This window comes from Haliotis rubra, unplaced genomic scaffold (assembly GCF_003918875.1).
Source record: "Haliotis rubra isolate DU_JTF1 unplaced genomic scaffold, ASM391887v1 Scf28, whole genome shotgun sequence".
Taxonomy (NCBI): domain Eukaryota; kingdom Metazoa; phylum Mollusca; class Gastropoda; order Lepetellida; family Haliotidae; genus Haliotis; species Haliotis rubra.
The window spans coordinates 1690473-1718160 of record NW_025766891.1 but is presented as its reverse complement, the minus strand read 5'-3'; positions in this window follow the sequence as shown (position 1 = coordinate 1718160).

Sequence of the window (27688 nt, the reverse complement as noted above, 5' to 3'; positions counted from 1 at the left end):
CTTCCCCTGCCCCTTCCTCCACTATGTATATTTAGCGTTCAATGAGGATACACACATTTTCTATAAGCTGAAAAAGCCGGGTAATTCGTAGTAATCTGGCAAACTTCTGTTGCTGGCTTCCAGAAGACGTGTTTAACACAACTCTCTGAAAAAACTCCAACCTCAAATGTGGTCTGTCACTCAAGCAGATCGCTGACGTCCAAGATTATCTTAACATAGTTTATTTGTACATAACAATATTATAGGATGTGATAATGCGGTGGGTGAGTGGGTTAGATGACTTTGTGTGCTGGCCACTAAGAGTCAAAGTCAAAGTCAAAGCGTTTATTACATGAAAGGTCATTGGCCTATATACAAATCATAGATACAACATGTAAACATATTCGTTCTGCTGTAATCATTCATTCCATTTTTTTACCATGGATACTATCATTCAGTGAGCTGGTAGAATAATCATACAATAAAATTTCTTAGTTTCAGTGCGTGATGTACATACAAAGCAAGATTAGACACAATTGCTTCATTTTTTTGTAGCCAAGAGCTTAGAAAAACGGGAAAACTGACATGGTTAGGACAATAATGTTCGCCAAGATATTTTTTTTCGCAGTAACTTAAAAGTTGGGCACAAAAATATAAAATGGAATTCCAGAGCTACACAAAGGCCATAATCGTAAAGACTTTTCTAAATATTTTTCTACCTTCATTGATCATTAGATTTGTAAGACCAAGTCTTAATCGAACAAATGTATTTCTAATATTTTTAGCATGGAGACAGGATCAATATTTTTCACGTTCTAAGGTATCCTTATAATAGACATAGGAGGTATAACGTGAACTGTCACTTAAAGTAGACATCCAGCATTGTCGAAAGTTATCAGTCAAACGTTGTCGAAAATCGGTGATAAACGTATTTACATTTTCCTACATGTGAGAAGCCCATGTGACTTTACCAAGATTATAATAGTGCAATAGCATGTTGTAAGCAAGTTTGGGTAGTCGACGTGCTGGCATTCTTAAAATTCTAATCCAGAATCGAATACATTTTACGTTAGTAATCACGTATAGAGGGTACCGTCCACATTCTCCATAACCATAGCATTTGGTGTTGACAATCCAACATTTAAAAAACCTTTTACAAGCAAGTAAGTGTACCTTTTCTATAACATCTAATCTAATATATCCCAAAATTTCGGAACAATAGGTAAATGAGCCAACCACTCAGATTTAGAAATATTTGGCTTAGGAGGAGGACTGTTCTGAAGATGTCTTATCTCAGACCAAACAGACTTAGGGGAATCAAAGGAATTTTTTAGCCTAGAAAGTCTTGTAGATTGAAGATCTGACTTGGCCTACCGACACACAGACTTCGAATGGTTTCTTTGTTTACAATATTCACTGCGATTATAATCATTTCTGTAACGTCGAAATATCCTTAGCGCCTTACGGACACCAGCTTTAGCAAGACGTGTCTCCCTCTTTGGTCTGAATGTTTTTTTCTGTATGTACATTCTCGTAGTCGATTTACTCCTCATACAACTGGCAGCATCCAGAAGTAGAGAAACAAATTGATCAAGGGCTGATTCAACACTGACATCAAGCTCGGCATTGAGCTCATACTCATACACTAACGCTGCTGACACTAAACTGGAGTTGAAGACATCCTTTAATGGTTCGCACCATTTATACCAAATATTGTCATCATCACATGTATCGGAAGGAGAATCAACTAATGAAGGTATACATATAAATAGTTCTAGAGGTAAATGATCTGAATCTGATCTGTCACCCACATTTAAGGTATTAACAAACTCAAAGAAGTCTATTGACCCGCAAAAATAATCATTTACGCTGGCGCCATTACTTCTAATAAATAATACTCGCCTCCAAGATCGCCTTCTACATGTCCATTTAAAATAAACAAGTCATATACATAAAGCAGGTTAAGGAAAATATTTCCAAAGTTATTTATGATATGATCCTGGGACAATCGATCGTTTACTGGAAATTGGCCGTCACCTTCCTTGTAAGCCTTTTCACCATGACCGAATATGTCATGATGCTCACGAGTAGGTGTGTTGCCATAGACAGACAAGATCAAATGTTTCAAGTACTCGATAAAAGATGGATCATCACGTTTACTAGCAACACCACACACATTCCACGACAAAACTGACAAGGTGTTGTTGATTTCACCGGTGACAGATTTTTCTTGTCCCCATTCAAAATAGTCCGGCTGGCCACACCCGTACCTCCTGTTCGTGTTGCTTTTGCTGGATTGTCTGGTGATTCTCGGTGTTTGGGGTTCTTCGCGCGTCGATGTATGCGAGGATTTGTTCCCATCTGTACGTGGCATGGTGACAAGCTTGCCATTCTTGAAGTACCCAAACAAGCCTTGTTCCTTAGCGTCACGGAGTTTCTGGCGTTGTCTTGTAGTGAGGTCATTCGATACCCTCCTTCTTTCATCGCTGGGCGAGCTTTCAGTGCTTCGATCTTGTCGTCTGAATCTCTGAACTTGGCAACACGGGGTCTCGGTCTCCTAGCATCCGAACGTTTAGGGCCAAGACGATGAGCACGAACAATATCACTGCGAGACCATGTCATAACATGTACATGATCATTTAGGATGGAGATAAAAGTATCTTTGCACTGGATATTTGTTTCGCCAGGTTCCTCGTCTACGCCATCGAGTATTACATTGTCTCGTCATCGAACCTTGTCACCTGGTCGTGCATCAAATCAATGTTATCAGTGAGCGAGTCAATATCAGCGTTCACCACTTCAATATTCTGGTGCATGTTTGTCAATTCGGATTTCAGCTCTGCCATTTGTGATTCCAGGTTACCACATTTGTTATTTAAGTTCTTTACTTCCATAGTTAAGTCATTCAGGTGAGCCAGCCTAGTGGTTAAAGCGTTGGCTCGTCACGCCGAAGACCCGGGTTCGAATCCACATGGGCACATTCTGTGTTATATTTTGCTGGTTCAGTGGGGATTCTTATACCTGTTGTCACGGCAATAGTATCACCAATTTTGGGGAAGAATACCTATACAAAGAGAAGTCAGCAATAAAACCACCCTCAACACACAACAGCGGATCAATCTGCGACAAGGATTATTCATTATCACACTAGCGCAATAGTGCAGTGGTAAGGCGTATGTCTATCACGCTGAAGGGCTGGGTTCGATTCCCAGTGGAGTTCGGGTCTGAGGTGGGCACATTTGCACAGTATCCTTGGACAAGATACTTAGATCCTTTTTTTCTCAGTTCAGCCAGCTGTAAAATGGGTACCCGAGATGATGTGTTGGCAATATGAGTGTTTAGTTCATTGCGCCTAACATGCAGCATGGCTGTATGATGCCCAGGGAGTTGAAAAAGTATCGGAAAGTACCACAGTGTCCTATGACCTGGGATAGTAACGTACGTAGCTCCATGATCAGGCAATGTGCCTGGATATGACCGTCATATAAGTGATATGACTGTTACTATTATTATTACTATTACATTTTGAATGTTATGAATGGCCATGCGATGGTGATTTTTTTTTTTTTTATAATATGTCATGGTGAAAGAACATATGGTTTATGTGTGTGTGTGTGTTTGGGGGCGGGGGGTTGTCTATGTGCTGCGTCGTCTGTACGTGGTTTGATCACTGTCGCGTAAAGCATAGCTGCTCTAAGTTTGGTCAGTGGGTCACTATCAACTGAAACCTACATTTCCTTTAGTGAAAGTGGCACGGTTCAATGTACATCGTGGGATTTAGTTATTTGAAACGTATCGTGACAGTTAACGATGAGAATATTACAAATTTCAATTTATTAAAATAGAAAAAAACACACGAAGGTAATCTGAAGAAGGTAATTCTGTAAAGGTTATGCCATCGGTAAAACTGGGGCCCCTTGTAGAAACGTTCAATCGAGGGTGAAGTCATCTTCCTTGAAAACTGATTTTTTTTCACTTTCAAAATAATTCCCTACATTGCAGTTTGCTTATCACGATTGAATTCACAACGGTTTGGTTATGCCTTCAAAAATGAAATGGAAACAAGAATGAAAACCTAATGCCAATTTCCCTACAATGAGGATACTCGGAACAGTTCATAGAGAGTGAGTAAGATGGGTATTAAACCACTTTTGAGCATTATTCAGTCACTAAGATTAATTCATTCTGTGCTGTCTAACTCCGCTGCCAGCAATATTCCAGCTATATCGCTGCGGTCTATCGAAAATAATCGAGTCTGGACTAGACAATCCAGTGACCAACAGCACGAGCATCGTACTACGCAATTTTGATACGATGACATGTGTCAGCCAAGTCAGCAAGCCTGATCACCCGAACCCGCTAGTCTCCTCTTACGACAAGCATGGGTTACTGAAGACCAATTCTAACTTGGATCTTCACAGGTTCAAGCGCTAAGGGGGCGGTGGGGTAGCCTAGTGGTTAAAGCGTTGGCTCGTCACGCCGAAGACCCGGGTTCGAATCCCCACATGGGTACAATGTGTGAAGCCCATTTCTGGTGTTCCCCGCCGTGATGTTGCTGGAATATTGCTAAAAGCGGCGTAAAACCAAACTCAGTCAGTCAGTCAGTCAGTCAAGCGCTAAGAATGCAGGAGAACATGAGAAACTGGCATGTTCACACAGTCTCATAAAAAGTGCCGCAGAAAGCTGCAAAAGTTTAAAACGGATGCGTTTATGCATCACACCAGTTAACAAACGCGTTACTAACAGACTTCAACAAACATATTGCATTTGTATTTAATGTTGCATAAACATACAAACTCATCATTCTCAAATTCTCCGATGCGTTTCTTCTTTTGAAGAGTGTATGTGCTACAAGGTTCAAACATCTGCTTAAATGTTAAAAGTTTAGCATTAGATTTTATCTCACCTTCAAGTAAAATACTTTAATTTCATTGGTCAATGACCCTTTACAAGTTTCAGTGTCACCCCTCCCAGGAGGATGACAACTGGAAAAAATATTACCCGCTGCCACGGTAACCGCCAATCTCTCCGCCGAGAAGCCGTATCGCTAACAATCGTATGACGTCATAATGTGACGCATGCAGGACAAGAAGTTCGAAAACCGTTAAATTAGCTGTTTTAGAGTTCACAATGTACACATTTATTTCACCGACTTTCACTGCTTTATTCAAACTATATTCCGTGAATACCATCAGTGTCAGAGATGTATTGTGAGAGTACATGTGAGAGTGATTTGAATTCCATTTGCCAACGTTTGCCACTATTGCAACGTCAACCCAATCGTTTTGCCATTAACAGTAACGAGATTGAGAGGCTTTTTTTGGTGCTAGATTTGGGCAGACATCGAAAAGTTAAGATCAATTTTATTTTGATGAAACGCCTTTCAATGGTACACTCTCCTGAGACTTGAAACAAGCGGGGTTATTGTATGTCGAGGGTGGAACTTAAACAATGGGTTTCCCGTCTTACACTAGATGTCTTGAAAGACAGTTTCATCAAAGAGTGTCTCTCTCTTGTCAGTTCACAGAATGATTCTCTGAAACTCGTACTTCACGTAAATAATGGAAACTAATAAGAATAAAAAAAAAAAATTGATTTAAATCACATTGAATGCGTCGCACTCAGACAAATAGACCCTTCGTACAATTGTCCGAATCTAAGACAAGTGGGTCCTCCAGCATCAGACAGGAATAATCATTCAATTTAACTGAAGAACCTGTGTTGAATATTTGGTGTGTCGCTGAGAAAGCCTTCTTGTGAAGCTTCAGGTTATGATACAATCACAAATGATAAAGAAGCGTACATTAATCTCATGTTTCTAGCAAGTACAGTGCAGGCAGAAAAAATATGATATTCAAATATCAAGAAAAGGTTGAACTTTTTATCAAACCCATTTCTTAGTGCGGGGGATGTAACGTAATGAAAAACACCCGCTACGAATAATAGATATATTCTTTGTCGTTGTTGGATTTATCTAATGGAATGAGATTGAAATGTCAGACACGTGTCGCGAACCATGCGTCAATCGTGTTACACAATACCAGTGTTGAAATACACACAACATTCAGATAGCATCGTGACAGTGTTGGTATAGGATGTGGGGATATTTTGCTTGTGATGTAGGTCAGTTATGAATGGTGTTGTGTGGGAGTGTGAGCAAACAGTGGTTAGTCTGTTACTGGTCCAGTCACTTTTGCGGTCAAGGAAAATAGGAGGAGGGCATGGGAGAGTGTTGGCGAGGAGTGGAAAGGTATGAGAAGGCGTTGAAAGGGAGACGGAGCAGTGCAGAGAGGAGGTGGCGGGGATAGATGATCGACGAGAAGAATGGACGCCTCAGAAAATGTATCACTACATTTGTAATGAAAAGGAGTCCTCGGAATATGCGAGATTCGGAAATTGGGAAAAAACTATGCCAACTATGCCAACACAGTTGGACCTACAGGATTACACTAAGGGCTGGTGTGAAGGAAAAGATAACTAATTACGTTTCAGTTTACAAACACTGAAAACAATACATACAATTTGTACACTCCGTTTTCAGAAAATAGGTTGATTATTTTGTGAAATACAAATATATATTCTCCAATGAAAGGTTTACATACAATGTACCATGACATCATTCTTATCGAATCTTATTATACTTTGTCTGGATTGCAGTCGGGCAATGTTTACCCTCGAGCATGGACCCTAGCTGGATTTACATCATCCCTACAGCCGTTAGCAGTTTAGACGTATTTAGCCATACATTAGAAAAACACATATTCTACGAATAAAAAGGTTAGACAGATTTATATTGACTTTTAATGTTTTGGGACTTACGTCCCCTCTCAGTGGGACAATAATGTTACAATACTTCAACCCCCTTTGCGGGTACAGGCACTAACAATCTCAGTTACTAATCTAAATTACCAATAATATAATATTTATCTATTTACAAATCATTTAACAATCTAATTCTTTTAAAAATGCAATAATTAAATAAGAACATATATTGTTAAAAAGATCCTTCATAGTTCGTGATTTGAAATAGTTATCCCTTGAGATGGAGTATTCAACACAGTAGAGCAAGACATGCTTGACCGTGATTCGTTGATCACAAGGGATACAAAACGGAGTATCCTCACCTTTCAATAGGTATGCATGAGTATATCTGGTGTGGCCAATACGACATCGTCGCATAATGACCTCTTCAAATCTGGACTGACAACCAAAGTAGGTGTAACCAATATAGGGTTTTATTTCATGTAATTTGTTAATACCTACTTGGGTGTCCCACTTCTTTTGCATCAGATCAAGGATGTAGGTTCTAATGCAAGATTTGTAATCAGAGTATGGAATAAGAAGTGGTGTCACAGATTTATTGAGTACTGCCTTGGCAGCAAGATAACCCATTGTGTTCCCAGAAATGCCAACGTGGCTGGGTAACCAACAAAAGACGATGTCGCATTGGCCAGTAGCAAGCTCATTATACAATTCAATAATTTCTAATAAAAGTGGATGTTTACAAGAAAGATCTTTAATAGCCTGAAGGCACGAAAGAGAATCGGAAAAGATTATGTATTAAGGAAGGATAACAGTATATCCCCTACTACGGAATTGTCAGCCACATAGTCCAGAGACTCCTTAAAAACAGGCCAATATAGATGTTGTTTTCAAAAGAAGTAACATCATCCTCAACACCATCAAAGCTACTGGCCAGCCAGAAACAATAACCACAGGGAACAGTTTACCACGTCTCCTGCGACTGTGGGTAGATCTACGTAGGTGAAACATCAAGACCCCCTCAAAATCCAAATCAAAGAACATCAGACCTCAGTATCCAAACTAGACTCACAATCAGCCCTTTCAGATCACATCAAAGACAATCTCCACCACAATATCCAGTGAGACAAATCCCAAACCCCAACAACCAACCTCAAAGACTATAAACTCAGGAAACTCCAAGAAGCCATCTACATCAAAAGACTCCAGCCATCAATCAACCGTCACCAAGGTTACTACATACCTCCTGCATACTACCAGCTCATTAAAGATCCTCATCATCAATAATCCCCCATTTATGTATACAACGCATCATCCTCATAATCACCTATTAATGTATATCACAGGCTTCACTTCCCATTGTGTACTTTGCAGGCTCCATTTGTTAACGCGTTCATCTAGCCCTTGTGTTGTTATTGTGTCTGGCTTCCAGCCCTTGTGTTGTTATTGTGTCTGACTTCCTAATCCCCATTGTACTGTACAAACATCTGCTCTAACTAGTATATATGCTCCTTCATCCTTATGCTGCTCTTCACTTGCTTGATAACGGTGTTAGAACCTACACCGTAACGTCGCTTTCGCAGCAATAAAGAAGTTATTCATCTATATATTGTCATCCTTCCTTACTGCTCCAACTTCTAAATGCCTCTCAAAGAAGTTAAATATTATGTATTCTTTATATTTACGGCGTGTATTAATATATTTAAGAGCTGTTAATATGGCGTTAGCTTCTGCTGTGAAGATAGAGCTGTTATTTGGTAGTCGAGAAGATATTGTTCTGGATCCAATGACAGTGGCACATGCCACCGCGCCAGCATCCTTGGACCCATCTGTAAATAAGGATTTGCATGTATTATATTTATTGTTTAACTGATTATATTCTTGTTTATATTGTAATTCATTAGTTTCAGATTTCTTAAACTTTTTCAGAGTTAGGTCAACTTCAGGCCTCACCAGTTACCAAGGAGGAGAAGAAAGAAGACGGGAAGGAGATATATTTTTCCAGCTCAATGCCGGCAGCAGAAATGAATGGTTTAATTCTTAGCCCCAGAGGCGGAACAAGAGAAGACTTTTTGTTGTATAAATCCTCATAAAGAGGATTGAAAACACAGTGAAATGCAGGATTCGACTCGTTAGAATAGTGTTTTGTTATATACTGTAATGATAATTTGATACGACGTTGGTTAAGGGATGGCTCATCAGCCTCCACATAGAGACTATCAATTGGAGAGGTTCTAAAGCACCCAAGACAAAGTCTTTGGCCTTGGTGGTGGACAGAATTAAGTAGTTTTAGGTTGCTTTTGCAGGCTCCACCATATACGATGGAGCCATAATCAAGTTTCGAGCGGGCCAATGATCAATATAGGTGGAGGAGGGTAGCTTGAACCCCTCCCCACTTTGAGTTGGAAACAACTTTCAACAAATCAAGGGCCTTCAGGCATTTAGCTTTAAGGAATTTAATATGCGCAAAAAAGTTAAATTGGAGTCGAAAATTAGACCCATTAACTTGCCATTTAAAGATAGTTCTGGGTCTTTATGCGGCTTATATTTTCTACAAAAGTGGAGACAACTAGTTTTGGACTTGGAAAATTTAAAGCCGTTTTCAAGACACCATTTATTTATTTTATTTAAACACAACTGCAATTGCCCTTCAATAGTATGCATATTTTTACCACGACAAGAAATATTAAAATCATCCAGAAAAAGTGATCCATCGATTGAATCGTTTAAAACCTTGGATAAGCTGTTGATCTTGATACTAAATAAAGTGACAGACAAAATACTACCTTGAGGGACATCCTGATCCTGACTGGAAAGATCAGACAGGGTTGAACCCGCTCGGACTTGAAATTGCCTGTCTTTTAAAAACTGTGATATAAAAAGAGGCAAACGGCCTCTCAAACCAACATCATGTAAGTCCTTCAAAATGCCATACTTCCAGGTCGTATCATATTAAGCTTTCTCGAGATCAAAGAAAATTGATACAACATGTTGTTTATTTACTATAGCATTTTTAACAAAGGACTCTAAGCGTACCAAATGATCAATGGTACTACGATTTTTCCTGAAACCACATTGAATATTTGTTATAAGGTTATTTGTTTCAAGATACCAAGTTAATCTATTATTCACCATACGTTCCATGGTTTTACAAACACAGCTAGTTAGAGATATCGGTCTGTAATTCGACGGATCAGTATGATCCTTGCCAGGTTTTGGTATTGGGACTACAATGGCATTACGCCATGAAGGAGGAAATTCTCCAGACGTCCATATTTCGTCAAATGTATCTAAAAGTGTCATCAGACATGATTCAGGTAAGTGTTTCAGTAGCTGGTAATGTATATTGTCATCACCCGCTGCAGTGTCATGAGCTTGCTCAAGAGCAGTATGTAGCTCATGTAATGAAAACACTTCATAATAATCTTCACCGTTATTTGATTCGAAATTAAGTTTTGTCTTTTCCTGTTGTTTCTGTTATCTCTAAAACTCAGGGACATAATTTGCCGATGATGAAATGTTGGCAAGAGTTTCGCCAATTTTATTTGCAATATTGCATTTGTCAGTTATTAAGTTGTCACCATCTTTAAGATGATGAACAGCAGATTTGGAGCCTTTGCCATTTATTCTCTGAACCATGTTGCACACCTTAGACATGGGTGTGCGCGAATTAATTTTGGAGACATAGTTTCTCCAAGATTGGCGCTTGTTTTGCTTATATGCCCGTCGTGCCTTGGCACTGGTAATTTTAACATTGTTCAAATTATGAACAGTAGGATGTCAGCGAAAATATTTCTCTGCCTTCTTCCTGGCTTGTTTGCATTCATTGTTAAACCATGGTTAACGAATGTGAGGATTTGCAGAGGACTTAGGAATTGTTTGTTCAGCAATTTCATTCAGTTGAGCGGAAAACAGCTGTATTGGATCTGATGCATTATTAAAATTGTCCGGTATTATTTTGTCCACACACATTATTTCAAATAAGGACCAGTTGGCTTTGGAGAAATTCCACCGTGATGAAGGTGGATCATCATCCGGTCTGATAGCTTGCAGAGCAGTAGCGAAGTGATCGCTTCCACAAATGTCATCATGAACAGACCATTCAAACTCGTTGTAAACATTCGCATCTGCGAGGGACAGATCAAGTGAAGAATAGGTTCCTGTAGCAGGGTGCAAATAGGTGCATCAACATCATGAGCATCAATCTGCGCAATTGGGAACCGATGACATGTGTCAACCAAGTCAGTGAGCCTAACCACCCGATCCCGTTAGTCGCCTCTTACGACAAGCATGGGTTACTGAAGATCAGTTCTAACCCGGATCTTCACGAGTTGAAAAACATTGGAGCCTCACACACAGGCAATGATGTCGGATTTCCCCTCATTTGTTATATTTTCTCTGCTAGGTTTATTTTCATAATTATGTTTGTTGGAGAGGCGTTTCAGTTATAGGACGGCGTGGCAGCTTATTTGTGGCGCAAAATTAATGTTGCAGGAATGTTTGAATACAAAATAACTCGATTAAGTAATATTTACGAAGTCACACCTAAATGACAAAACTCTGTAATTTCACCGATGGTGTGCTTTATTGTAAGCATGATATGATCTGAATGATATAATAAAATCATAAATAACAAATGATATATACACATACAGAGATTGAAAGCAGAACGAGAGAAATTCATGCATGATGCGCAACATCACTGCAGGTACGTGCACATGCAACTTGCATGCTTTCTGTTGGGTGATTTATTTCTCTGTTTGCAGTATTGTCTAAGTAAACTTTTTGCTCAGCATTATTCGTTACACTGCTCTACTGAGTCTAACAAACCCTAGTAGAAGGTTCAAGTGCAGCGATCTTGATCTCGCCACTTAACCTCACTTTACCGTAACCATTTGGTCACTTCCAACCATGTGTGTTATATAGGAAATGATGGGATCTTGGGAAATACCATGAGAAACGGTCTTGGCAATCAGCAGATCATAACCGAAATATAATGCGGATTCAGAGATTTAAGGCAACATATATGAGTTAAGCCAGTTTCCTTATTCTCAAGCAAAACATGTGTTTCATGTCCTAAAGTTTCAAAATGTAATTTCCATATTTTAATTTCAATGAAGATATATTTGGTTACAAAGGCAAATGTGTTCGCTTGAAAAGTCTACAAATGCCATTTAGAAATCAATGCCCTCTCACATTGTATCATGAATGCATAGAGGTTAAAGAAGTGAATCATTGTATTAAATGTGCTGATGTGTCAGAACAAGCGAATATCGCGTGGGAAGTCACTGCGTCAGCTCCAGACACTATGTATGCCACAGACACAAAAGACATCTAAACGTGATTTTCATGTATGGCATTTTTGCTGCAATAAAGCGTCGGTGGCCGCACATTCCGGCGTGTATGTCATTGATCGGAAATGTCAGGCAATCGTTGAAATAGATATTGAAACAAGTTATTAATACCATTAGGCTTATCATTGTGAACTCACCTGTAGGTGGTTGACACGTGATTGTATCTATTGCTCGACACGTGGGAACAAGTGGCGCTTGTACAACGGACTGCGGCTTATTTACCAGTAAAAAGGGATGCAATGAACTTTTACATATACACCGTTGCCCACGTCGCCTACTGTTGAGTAGAGGGAGGGATTCAATTAAGCACACACGTAAAAACTGTGACACAATGATGACAAATAAATGCTGTTTACTGATGTACCCCACTCGACCCTGGATTTCTACACCTTTATCACTAATATTTGATATAAAACAAACAATGTACGACTTTAATTCCATTAGCAAACTACACATTAGCACATGCATGTTTACCAGTATTTCTACATATATCGGTTTTGAATTATATCGGCACAACAGTTTAAGTACGGGTTTATGTGTGATATAAGGATTACAAAGTTCACCAAGTACATACCGGTGGGATACATTTTTATCGCGGACTTTGTAGAGTGTACACCTGTGGTCAAGACTATTGATGCATGCGTCAGTTTTGACGTGTTATACCGAGGTCATAGAAAATATTGCTGAATAGCTACAGAACCAATCAGATACAGTAACTGAAGTTAAAAGTAGTAGCAAAATTAAAATATACATAAATAAACAAATATTACGGAGTTACATATAATATTATCATTATTGTAACCATCTTTGCTTCCAGATATAAACACTCAGTGTTAAACAACTTATATCATATAATATTATCATTATTGCAACCACACTTGCTTCCAAATATAAACACTCAGTGTTAAACAACTTATATCATATAATATTATCATTATTGCAACCACACTTGCTTCCAAATATAAACACTCAGTGTTAAACAACTTATATCATATAATATTATCATTATTGTAACCACCCTTGCTTCCAAATATAAACACTCATTATATCATCGAGACAATGGTGGCCATTGCACAATAATAATAAATACACACCACAAACTATAGTTCATGGAGAACATTTGAATACACATGATCCAGCAATTTAAGCAAACATATAATATATTATTTGATTCCATTTAATTTCTGAAGGCATAAAGAACCCCGTTGTGTATAAGTAAACTGCAATTTTGGGAATTAAAGACAGTCGTTTATGTGTTTTAAAAAAATCACTTTTCAAGGAAAGCGATCTCGCCTTCGATTGAACGTCCCTACAAGAGCCCCTGTTTTTGTCATCGATAGTATAACCTTTTCATGGTCACCTTTTCCATATAACATTCGTGTTTTATTTTATCATAACAAAATGAAAATATATTTATTGTTAACTTTCCCAACACGTTTTCCTGTGAATTTATCTCACGTTATATGTGAACCGTGCTCTTTCAAAAAAGGAAACGTAGGTTTTAGTGAATAGTGACCCAGTGACTTAACAGAAAGCAACTATGCTGCACGCGACAGTGGTACACCCACGCACGCACAGACGACTGACGCAGAACACACACACAAACACAAATATCTAAATGTTATTTCACAATGACATAACGTAAAAAATCCTCTTTGATGATTTCTAACATATTTTCCCATGACAAAGATATTTGTTACATGAACACAAATGTAAAAACAGTCGGCATACGAAAATTGACGTATTAAGATCAAAACAATAAGATCAGACTACATTCTCTTGCGCAATATTGTCATTTTCAAATAATATCAGGTTCACCCCCACTTGACATTCAGTCCTATGCAAGTCACGTGTCACTTGTGATAACATATCACAAAATACTTGTTTTACAAAATCAGGATAATTGTGTAATCTGACCTGTTTTCAAGAAAAATATTTCTTTGAATATCATCTTACACGCCGTATCATTTCTAACATACAAAATGTGTGATTCAATTAATAATCCCTGTCGTAGGTTGGGATGTTGATTGTGGGTTGAGGGTGGTTAATCGCTGATCTCTTTTTGTATAGTGATTTCTTCCCCCAAAATGTCAAATGGTTTTGACATGCGAGTATCTCTGTGTAAATTACACATTTACATTGCCGGTAGTGAGAATTCATGTTGAAAACAACAAAGAAGGAATGAATACATAGTGCATCTCAGAATGAGATCAAATGTAATGTCTGGTATATACACTTTTTCAGTGTATGTCAGTCAGAGAGTCAAACACCTATTCGCCAGGACATCAAGTCATTTAACTCACTCATCCACGGCAGCTTTAGTCGATGTGCAGATTCACAGGCAATGCATGACACATGTACCATCTGAGTAAGTGAGTTTAGTTTTCCGCCGCTTAAGCAATATTCCGTCAATATCACGATGGGGGGCACCAAAAATGAGCTTCACGCATTACATGGCCATGTGGGGAGTGGAACAGCGGTCTTCGGCGTGACGAGCAAACGCTTTAATCACTGGGCTACCCATCAGTCCCCGTACCATGAAAATGTGTTATATAAAGACTGTAATGTACAAATAAGCCATGTTAAGGTCATTTATGATCTGGTTGAGTGACAGACTACCAATTGAGTATGGGGGTACTTCAAAGTGTTGTGTGGAACCTGTTTTCCGGTATTTGTCTCTTGGCGGACGAAGCTAACACCAAATGTTCGTCTTATTACTACGAAAGTTCTCCGTCCTTTTCAGGTTATCCAACCATTTGTATATCCCCATTAAATACTAAATATAAACAGCTTAGGGAAGGAGGGTATTAGAAAATGGTCTTTCCCATACTTAAATCCTAAACACGTCAAGCATTGAAACTCAGTCATAACATACTTAACATGTTTAGACCCTAAACGCAAAATTAGAGGGAAAGGTTCGAGCGAATGTTTATGTTTGGGACCTTAACACATGGAGAGGTTTTGGTGGTTTCTTGTATGAACTGGGGCCGTGGGGTAGCCTAGTGGTTAAGGCGTTGGCTTGTCACGCTGAAGTCCCAGGTTCGATTCCCCACATGCGCACATTGTTTGAAGCTTATTTCTTGTGTTCCCCGCCGTGATATCGCTGGAATATTGCTAAAAGCGGAGTAAAACTCAACTCACTCACTCACTATTTATGAACTGAGAGAGTACATGTGGGAATACCATGTTTTAAATCTATATTTCAGCCATGTCGTTTTGGTGAACACAACGTGCTCACATGTTTCACCTGCAACTCGAACAGTAAACGCTTTGGCCGAGAAGCCATCGATCACTTATGGTTAAAGTTATTGAGTTATTGAGTTAATGATAAATGTTCACATGAACAATTGTTTGGTATTTTCATTACAGCAAAATATATGTATTTATTGAAGCACTGACGGAAAACATTCTCTATTAACAAAGAAACTGATTAAATATCAGTTTGGAAACAAACGTAGGTATCAACAGTAATGCATTTCAAACAAAACTGTAACTTTTATCATAGTGTCAGACATTTGTAATTACTGGTATTTTCAGTTTCCATGTCCCCCAAAATGTATGCTTTATATGACAAAAGAAATGGGCTTTACAAGTTTATAGGAATAGTTAAGAATGGATGGCTTTTTACACTGTGATAATTCACAATGTCAGATTAAGAATTAAGAATAATTCACTTGTATTGCGCCTTATTTCCAGGCTAGGCCTGCTCAACGTCGCTTTTGAGGAAAGCAGTGGAAAAGAGTTAATGGTTAAACAAAAATGTTTTTAGAGACTTCTTGAAGGATTGAACAGAGTCCACAGATTTGATGTCCATTGGGATGGAGTTCCAGAGTCAGAAATGCATATTTCACGTACAACTCGAAGAGTGAACGTTTTTGGTTGTGAAGCCATCGATCGTTAATGGTTAATAATATTGAGATATAATAATAAAGGTTCACATGAACAATTGTCTGGTTCTTCTCTACAGCATTCTGATATGGAACAAAGAAAATGGTTAATTGTGAGTTTGCTGATAGTCAATTGGAGTGATATTTAGAAACAAGCATAGGGGTCAACAGAAAAACTTGGAACTTCAAACAAATGTATAACTCTGTCATAGAGTCCAACATATGTGATGACCGGCGTCAACAGAAAAACTTGGTATTTCAAACAAATATGTAACGTTTATCATAGAGTCCAAAATTTGTGATCACCAGTATGACTAGTTCATCTCCCCAAAAATGTATGCTTAAAATGAAAACAAATGGACTACTGATGGCCAGAGGCAACGGAATGGTCAGGGTCGGTGACTTGGTTAATGATATGTCATCATGCCCGAGGGTTTGGATTTATTTTGTGTGATACACTGCTGAGATGTTCACAGATATATTTCACTTTGCACATAAAGAAATCTGTTTATGGGAATAATTGGCGTGGATGTTCTTTTATACTGACGTGTGATAGTTGAGAGTGTCAGAGACGTATGGTCTTTGTGTATTTCTATGCTTCATACATATCATGTTCCCCATATATGATGCTATAATTGGACAGGTTGATATTTTTCCAGTTTAAGACTCTGCTCCGAACATGAATGTTTAAAGGCAATGGAGTCTGAGGGCTTTTCAGATCTCATTTTTTTTCCTGACGTTTTTCTCAATATTGCCTGATCAACCAATTCACTTTGCAATCTAAAGTACGGCTATTGGGATACTTTTGTTCATGCTGGATTGGGACTGCAAAAGCTGAGCCGAGACAAAAAAAATAATTTCCCTGTTGATAAAATGCCTTTCAATGGTACACGCTTGTGAGACTTGCAACAAGAGGAGTTATTGTTTATTCAGGATCGCTGTTTCGGATGCCTGCATGAAGGGATTCTGTACATGTTGTCGTACAACATGCCAGTCTTGTCGTCTTGTGGTCACCCTTGGTCTGCCAGTACGGGGGCGATCATTTGTGGTGTTGGTGGCCCGGAAACGTTGCTGCAGCCTGTAGTTGATTCGAACGTTGTCCTGGAAGTGATTGGCAACGGCTTGTGCAGTGTGGCCAGCTTCTAGTCTTCCTAGCGCCTGGTTCTTCACAGCTGTCGTGAGTCGCGGCATCCTGCTGACGTTGTAATGTGAATGATGCAACCAGGTTTGGGGGTGCATTTTATAGGGCTGGTCCTTGTGAACATGTGCAGCATGAGTTGCATGAAAAACATGGAGAACACTGTACCATCTCCGAGATCAGGTTGCATTTTTGAGACCATTTCCTGGGTTCCATTCTGAGTTTGGGAAGGAATGTCTTTGCTCAGGTAAAGTTGGAGATGTCAAAAATATACAATCAAAACATGAAATGAGTTTACAGTTATCCTTTTTTGCGAAGGAAAATTCCAAACTGACGTTTCTTTTGCGGCTTAGTATATATTTCAACGATTGCCTGATATGTCCGATCAATGACATACACGCCGGAATGTGCGGCCACCGACGCTTTATTGCAACAAAAATGCCACCCCTGAAAATCACGTTTAGATGTCTTTTGTGTCTGTGGCATACATAGTGTCTGGAGTTGATGCAGTGACTTCCCACGCGATATTCGCTTGTTCTGACACATCAGCACATTTAATACAATGATTCACTTCTTTAACCTTTATGCATTCATGATACAATGTGAGAGGGCGTTGATTTCAAAATGGAATTTGTAGACTTTTTAAGCAAACACATTTGCCTTTGTAACCAAATATATCTTCATTGAAATTAAGGAATGAAAATTACATTTTGAAACTTTAGGACATCAAACACATGTTTTGCTTGAGAATAAGGAAACTGGTTTTAATAATATATGTTGCCTTAAATCTCTGAATCCGCATTATATTTCGATTATGATCTGGTGATTGCCAAGACCGTTTCTCATGGTATTTCCCCAGATCCCACATGCACAAACTTTGCCGTGGGACATCATTTCCTATATAACACACCTGGTTTGAATTGACCAAATGGTTATTGTAAAGTGGGGCTAAGTGTCGAGATCAAGATCAGTGCACTTGTACCTTCTACTGGGGTTTGTTAGACTCAGTATAGCAGTGTAACGAATAATGCTGAGCCAAAGTGTATGACAATACTGCAAACAGAGAAATAAATCATCCAACAGAAAGCATGCAAGTTGCATGTGTACGTCCCAGCAGTGATGTTGCGCATCCGGCATGGATTTCTCATTCCGCTTTCAATCTCTGTATGTGTATATATCATTTGTTATTTATGATTTTATTATATCATTCAGATCATATCATGCTTACAATAAAGCACACCATCGGTGAAAATGCAGAGTTTTGTCATTTAGGTGTGACTTCGTTAATATTACTTACTCGAGCCATTTTGTATTCATAAATTTCTGCAACATGAATTTTGCACCACACATAAGCTGCCACGCCGTTCTATAACTGAAGTAAACATAATTTTGAAAATAAACCTAGCAGAGAAAATATAACAAATGAGGGGAAATCCTGCCTGTTTGTGAGGCTCAAAGTATTTTCAACCCGTGAAGATTCGGGTTAGAATTGATCTTCAGTAACCCATGCTTGTCGTAAGAGGCGACTAACGGGATCGGGTGATCAGGCTCGCTGACTTGGTTGACACATGTCATCGGTTCCCAATTGCGCAGATTGATGTTCATGCTGTTGATCACTGGATTGTCTGGTCCAGACTCGATTATTTACAGACCGCCATGTAGCTGGAATATTGCTGAGTGCGGTGTACAACTAAACTCACTCACTCACTCACTCCAAGTATTTTATGGCTAATGTGTTGTCCTCTTAAGATATACTTTTGTTTTTTGATCTTGTAGTAGACTAATCGGAGATCACCAGCAATGCATAATATTATGTTCAAATGAGGGTAAACATTGCCCGACTGCAATCCAGCCAAAGTATAAGATTCGATAAGAATGATGTCATAGTACATTGTATGTAAAGCTTTCATTGGAGAATATATATTAGTATTTCACAAAAATAATCAACCCATTCTCTTAAAACGGAGTTTACAAATTGTATGCATTGTTTTCGGTGTTGTAAAACAACTGGAACGTAATTGATTATCTATTCCTTCACACCAGCCGTTAATGTAATCCTGTAGTCCCCAATTTCCGAATCTCGTATGTTCCTAGGACTCTTTTTTCAATATGTAGTGAGATATTTTCAGAGACCACCACTCTTTTCGTGGATCATCTTTCACCGCCACCCTCCCATACACGTCCTCTCTCCACTGCTCCGTCTCCCTTTTAACGCCTTCTCCTACCCTTCCATTCTTCGCCAACACTATCCCATGCCCTCCTGCTGCCTTTCCTTGACCGTAAACGTGACTGAACCAGTAACATACTGACCACTGTTTGCGCACACTCCCACACAACACCATTCATAACTGACCTACATCACAAGCAAGATATCCCCACATCCTATACCAACGCTGTCACGATGCTATCTGAATGTTGTGTGTAAATCAACACTGGTATTGTGTAATATGATGGACGCATGGTTCTCGACACGTGTCTGACATTTTGTTATATTTTTTTTTTATCACATCTCGTTCCATTAGATTAATTCAACAACACCAAAGAATATATCTATTATTCGTAGCGGTTTTTTTCATTACTTTATATCCCCCGCACTAAGAAATGGGTTTGATAAAAGTTCAACCTTTCGATATTTGAATATTATAGTTTTTCTGCCTGCACTGGACTTGCTAGAAACATGAGATTAATGTACGCTTCTTTATCATTTGTGATTGTATCATAACCTGAAGCTTCACAACAAGGCTTTCTCAGCAACACACCAAACATTCAACACAGGTTCTACGCCTAAATTGAATGATTATTCCTGTCTGATGCTCGAGGACCCCCTTGTCTTAGATTCGGACAATTGTACGAAGGGTCTTATGTGTCTGATTGCGACGCATTCGACGTGATTTAAATCAAATTATTATTTAATCTTATTATTTTCCATTATTTAATGTGAAGTACGAGTTTCAGAGAATCATCCTGTGAACCTACAAGAGAGAGACACTCGTTAATGAAACTGTCTTTCAAGGTGGCCTTTAGTGTAAGACGAAAAACCCATGGTTTAAGTTCCACCCTCAACATACAATAACCCCGCTTGTTTCAAGTCTCGGGAGAGTGTACCATTTAACGGCGTTTCATCAAAATAAAATTGATCTCGTCTTAACTTTTCCATGTCTGCCCAAATCTAGCATCAAACAAGCCTCTCAATCGCACTACTGTAAATGGCAAAACGAGTGGGTTGATGTTACGATAGTGGCAAAAGTTGGCAAATGGAATTCAGATCCTGAAATCCTGTACAGTTCATCGCTTGAGAATATTTTCCTTTTGATGATCGCAGTCGTTAACTGGAAACGAATCCACATGTCTATATCTAGCGTCGATTTAGAAAGAATAGTATGTTTTAGTTGGACATTGAGAATAAACATTCACTCTCACAATACATCTCTGACACCGATGGTATTCGCGAAATAATAAAATTGTTTGAAATTACACATTTCTTGTGGGAGTCCACGTTTATTTCTCGAGCTCACTCTTAATGATGATCAGCAGAATGACTTTCAGAAGGTTAGGTTTTTATGTAGAGACATAATACATTCTGTGATTGCTTTAATGTGTATCATTTTTCTTGTAAAGTTGGGCCAAATACGTTTACCAGTGAACAATCATCATTATTTATTTAAAACCTGATTATCAATTTTCTTTCGTTTTTTATCGATTCTTTTATCTCTTTTTGCGGGCAAGGGTCTGCTGTTCGATTCGTATGGGACATTACGTGTGGACATTGTGTACGCCTAAACGATGTATTTTTCCAAGTTTAGGCATATAATGTTTTTAATTAACCTTGGGATTCGTTATGAAGACAACACGATTTTAAGTTCCAACCCTTAGTGAAAAGGAAGCATGAAAAGATAGTCAAAGTGTGTACCTAGCAATTACGGAAGTTATACCTTGGGGATCATCATTTTCAACAGTGTCCAGTTTTGCCAGTCAGAATGATGGAATGATATGTAAAAAATTTTAACTACATAACTTAGCACAATATATATGTTTGTTATTAATTCCGTTTAAATTAACCAGTATTTGTGATGAATATGGCCCGATCTATTTATTTAAAGGAGATATTCAACGTTTGGGATGACGGAAAAGCTGGGGGTCTCTTTTAGCATTGTAATTAGCAGCTTTTGTTTCATGTATGATAAATTAGTCGTAGAGCAACAAAATATATGTCACCAACCCATCTAAAAGTCTTTGGGGAAAACAACCTGCAACCTTAAGCTCTAGTACATATTTATTTGCATTTGTACATTGTGTTTATACTAGTACTGTACCAAGTTTGTTATAGGTTCTGGTGATGTGTGTGTTATGTACGAGCCCGTGATTTTGATTCTAATTTCATCTAAGTCAAATCTAAATTGACGTTTCGCCCAAATGGCATGCATTTTACCTAAACAATAATTTGTTATCAGCACAATGTTCTTGTTCTTGAACAAGTGTAAATTACGGAAATGTGCTTATGTAGTGTTTGGGCTCTGATTCCATAGCTCATTTCGTGGGCTTTCAAAACGTTTTATGGTAGACATGAGGAGGACATTTCGAAATTAAATGCATCAGTGACAAAAATTATGTTCAATGCTATTCTTTATTTTAACTTCTACCGCACATTTTCGAATTATTTCAGGTGAACAATTGACTAGGCTTTGCATATGTTTATGACGGGTGCCACCGGCGGGGCAGGGTACGCTCACCTTTTGGCGAACACCTAGTACTAGTATCATCGATCAAGGAACTCTTGCACAAACGTCACATGATGCCCCACCAAGTAAAACCAACCATTCAAAGAATATAACTATTATTCGTGTTGGGTTTTTCCATTATGTTATACCTTCCTCTCCAAGTAATAAGATTGACACAAAGTGCGACTTCGCCACTTTTCCCCGATATTTTAACATTTAACAAAATTGATGTGTATGCACTGGACGCGGAGAGACATCAGATTGATGAACGCATCTTCAAAATTTGTGTTTGTATTAAACATAACGTGAATTTTCACTGGCAGGTTTTGTCAGTGACACACCAAGAATTCAACAAACAGGCTCTTCATATAAAATAAAACCCTGGAGTTGGATGGCCTACGTGTTTACCAGTCGGAAGATGGTGAGATTGGATATAATTCACACTCGCCTGGTTAAAACTGTAAAATGTTTCGATCTAATCTTAAACGTGATGTGTAAGTTTCACAGGATTACCCTTGGAGTGACAGCAGATAGACACTGGTTAATGAAACTGTCTTTCAAGTTGGCATTTAGTGTAAGACGGGAAACTCATCGTACAGGCTGTACCCTCATACACAACAACTGAAGCTGATCCAGGTCTCTGGGGAGTGTACTATCAAAAGGCATCCCATCAAAAGGAATTTGACTTCATCTGAACTTGGCCTTTCCTGCACCAAGAAAAGCAACGCAGTTTTTGTTCGGCAACTGCAAAGATTGAAAATGTTGAGAAATAGATCCGATCTGAAAATCCCAATACATTGTCACAGGAATAGCTTCATCTTGATTGCTGCCGTAAACTGTAAATGGATACACTTGTCCTAATAGAGTATGATTTGGGACAGTATAGTGTGTTTTATTTAGACCATACACCAAACCAGGCGTCTTTGTCAGACACGTTTCACGGATTTTAAAATTTGTTTGAAAGAACACGTTTTTGTGTGGGTGTCAACTTTCATTTCTCGCGCTCACTTTTAATAATAATTAGTTAAATGACTTTCAATATTTCGTTATTGTTTCTCGTTTAGAGACATGTTACTTTCTGTGACTGTTTTTCTCTAGTAATTGTGAGCCTAATGAGCGTTCCAGTGAACTATCATCATTATTTCCGTTGTGTGTGTCTACTCGATGTTCATTTTTTAATTCAGTGTATATTTTCACCATTGGGATTGGTGATACAGGCAACGTCCATATAACATCACCCACTGTATCAAGTAAGAAAGGATAGTCAAAGTGCACATGTAATAATTACAAGTTATATCTTGTCAGTTGTGAAGCATAATCGACAGTTGACAGTATTACTAGTTACTACATAAGGTGCAACTCTTGATCAAACCCCCAGCATTATGCTTTTTTCTACAAAATAATCTGATCAAGGGAATCAATTGGATCTATGTTGGACCCCATCTCACATAGATATGGAATTGAAAAGGAGAAACAAAGAGATAAAGGTAGATGTAGATAAAGCTGTTTTACGATCAATATCCTTCAGCAAACAAGAGATAAAACACCAAACGCCCTCGACGACCACCCCCACCCCCCCCCCACCCACAGACGGCCATACAAATTCATATTCACATGCACAGAAGCCATAAGGAAAGTTGTTGCGGCCACACTTTTGACGGTAGTAGTCAAAGCACGATGACGAGGTATGTATGAATTTAGGAAAATTGTTTAATACCTGCAACGTTTATAACGAACCCAAAGTGACCACTGATGTTAGTTCCTTGTTTGACTTGACTTCTTTGAGAGGCAAAATATTTTTTGTGTACTAAGTAAGTATAAGATATATGGATGAAGTTATTTATTTACAATAAGAATCAACATTTCGATGTAGATGCAAGCAAGTGATGTAAAGTGATTGTCGTAAGGGATATATATAGATATCAAGTAGTGTCATTTACAATGGAGCAGGGAAGCCTGTTTAGTGTACACAGCAGACGATCTAAGGTAAATGTGGTCCATGCAAATGAAGTCAGTCGTGTGACAACACAGAAGGATTATGTCTGATTGGAGTCTCTGATGAGTTGATGGTAGGAGGGGGTATGTAATAGCTTTGGTCATGGTTAATGGATATTTGAAGTCTTTTGATGTGGATGGCTTCTTCGAGTTTTCGGATTTTGAAGTCTTTGATGTTTGTGAGGGCTTTGAGTTTGTCCACTGGATGCTGCGCTCAGGGTTGTCAAGATATATCGTCAAATGGAGCTGATGCCGATTCCAGTTTCGACACTCAGCCGTTCTTTAATACGGGTTTTAATGGTCTGGATGAGTCTTAGCGTGTCCACAACTACACGGGATATGGTATACTGTTCATAGAAGGTCTTGTTTTGGGGTGTACAGTTGTTTGCCTGTGGCTTTAATGGTGTATTGGGTGGTGTTTTTTCGTTAGGCTGTTCACTAGTCCAAAAGCTTGGAGACATGTCATTATCAAACGTGTACTAAACCCATGTAAAGACGATTCTCTATCAGCATCGTCTTGGCCAACTTCCTTAAGGTATGAACAATCATGGAAAGTTACCCACCGCTTGACTTATTATCTTCAGAAAAACGTGGTTTAATCCAGAATGCCAGAAGGGTTCATAAATGGTCGCTGATCAGCATGCAAAGATACAGAGGGACGCTGAGATAGCAATTGACAATCTGGAGTATATGCATTGCGTATTTCATGACATTGAAAACGCACACGATGTGATTTTGCGACAGGCTGTGGATTTCTATTTTCAAAAGCTTGGTACAAAAGGTAACATTTAACTATTTCTCTCCGAAAGGTTCATTCAGATACCTGTTAGGGCAGAGTTTTCTTGTTTGCACATCATATTTAATGGTCTTCCACAAGGAAGTGTATTTATCCCAGTTTATTTGGATACTATGATCAAGCTCATTTTCATTGACCTAACGTTTAATGTCGATGCTGCTCAGTTTGCAGATGCTGGTTCAATCTGGAGACAATTAGTTAACATTCACTTTGTACAGAATCAGTTTTCAAAAATGTGTAGAGTTAGTGGATGCTTGATGTTCGAAATGGAATCTCAAAATATCCCATTCAAAATCTGTAGCTTTAACAAACAATCGTCGGAAAATACCTTCAATGACTCAGATATCACTTGAAATCCTTTATCTCGCTGTTGTGTTAGCGTTAACTTCAAAGGGTGTTTTGTTCAGAGACGTACATGTACATGGTGAAAACATATATCGCTATCCAGGTTCGAGGATCTAGAGGTCCCTAAAATGACTCAATTTATGTAATCTCCAATTTTGTATAAAATATTATATTTTCCTGCTACATTTGACCAATTGTTTTCGTGTTTTTTACAAAAGTTTCTGTGTTCGAAATTGTAGCATCTGCACATAATATTCTGACTAAATTGAGACATATCTGTATATATGCAAAACAACTGTTTTGTTCAATTTAAGTATTAATATACAATAGTAATAGTTGTACTATTAAATTCAGTTGACAGTCCAACAATTGCACGTGAAATTTCAGTTACGACATCATCCTGGGATGAGGGAATGATTCGTGATATAACATCGGTTCATAGCTGCGGCGAGGGTATATGACACTCAACAGATATTCACGCAATTTGGATACGATGACATATGTCAACCAAGTCAGCAAGCCTGACCACCCGATCCCCTTAGTCGCCTCTTACGACAAGCAGGTCTTGCTGGAGACCAAATCTAACCCGGATCTTCACGGGTCTGTTGCTAAAAGGTGAATATGTCCGACACTGTCGTTATTGACATAGTCACGGCTCGTGTATTATTTTACCCTTTAAGTTGTACTGGCACTCTATGTTATACTGCCAAAGAGACACTTTTGTAGTGGTTTGTTTGTCAACTTAGTCATTTGCAGAACACAACTATTAATCTGGTTCTTTTACTTACTAATTCTCATTTCAGTCCTTTCAGCTTGGCGATCATTGTGTACATATTAAGGTACGGTTATTACGAACCCAAAGAGCCGAATTATGGAAAGAAGTTTTAATTAGACCAGGTTTAAGGCTAGTCTAGGTTTTGGTAAACCCAGACCCAGGGTCTAAAATAAACGGTATTATAGAAAGCAGGTCTGGCAAAATCCTTGGTTTAAACCTAGACTAGGGGTTTAATTATTTTCCGCTTTAAAAATGTTTCAAACTTTATATTAAACCATTTTTTGCGCACAATCAGTGTCCTATTTCCGTTTTTGACTCAGTGTTTTTATACGTTGCATGGCGGTACATCGCGGTAGCGTTTCAAACGTCAAGGTAAGACAATATGGCATCTAGAATACAAAACTTTACTGAGGAACAGACGCTGTACATTCTCCAGTGTATTGAGGAAAATATTTCAATCATTGAGACAAGAGGTGTGACGCTCATGCGTTAAAAAACAAATCGACAGCATGGGGAAGAATCAAGTTATCTTTTCAAGGTCGTTTTGGCATCTACATTGACACAGATAAACTGAAGCAATTATGGAAACGACTAAAGTTAACTGCCAAAAGAGAACTACGCAACTACGAAAAGGAACTTAAAAACACTGGAGGGGGGCCACCACCAAAGGACGTGCCTAATGTATCGCATAGAATAATCAGTATGATCCCCAGGGAGTTTGAACAACTGACCAACCCATACGACGACGACGCTGACGACCAAGACGAACAAGGAGGAACATGTAATATTTCAGCGGAAGGCGATAATTTGAGGTATGTAAAGATGAATATGTGATCGCATCTGACAAAATAGGGCCCGATGCGGCACAAGCAATTTCGAGTAATTTATAACGTCTGTTGAGTAGAGTATTAGGTCTTTACAGTTTGCTTTTGACTGACGTAGGCTTCTGATTTACACCTTCTAGTCTGAGACAATTGCTGACCACCTTCAATAACATCAAGCAGATATTAGTCGACGTTAGGGTTGACGGAGAGGATGCTGAAAATCAAATGTCAAAGGTCTTGCGTACTTTTTGTTTCAAGGTATGTTTTGGACATGATGATATAGTTGACACAGTTCCCAGAAGGTCACTTCAATTTGACAGATACTTGTATTCATCACCTCTTATGAAATATTTTGTAAAGTAAGAAATGCCGAGATATATCATTCGGGCACTTCGGCAATTCATGCGTTCCGTCGCGCTCTGCGTAGAGACCGTGTTTTTAGGGATCGCCAGAATCCTTTTGGCATGTACAACGAAGGGCAATTTCATTGCCGATTTAGGTTCAACAAGGAAAAACGCTAACTTCATCATTGGTTTGATTTCAGAGCAAATAGCGCCTTTAACCAGACGCAACAATTCATTACCTGCTGCGTTGCAATGATTAATTACGCTACAGGTACCTTTCAAATTGCACTTGGTGATCTCCTTGACGTCCACCAGGCAGTTTGCGTGGTTGTCAAAATGGTGAGTAAAGCTTTGGCTTACTGTCGCCAGCAGTTCATTACAATAATACCTATTGGTGCCAAGGCAAGACGAGTCATGGCTGGTTTCTCAGGAATGGCAAATTGCCAAATGTTACTGGGGCAGTAGATTGCACTTACATTCCAATTTCTACGCAAAGTGGCAATGATGCAATGCGGTTCATAAACAGAAAAGGGTTCTCTTCAATAAATACCCAGGTAATATGTGACGACATACCACTGATAACAAACGTTGTCGCACGATGGCCGGATGCACCCACGACTCGCGCATTTTACAAGAAAGCAGAATCAGTGAGAAACTTGAACGTGGTCAAGTTCCTGGCTACCTTCTTGGTGATCCCGGGTATCCTTGTTTACCGTACTTACTGACACCTGTAAACAATTCTCGCACGGAAGCAGAAAGACGTTTCAACAC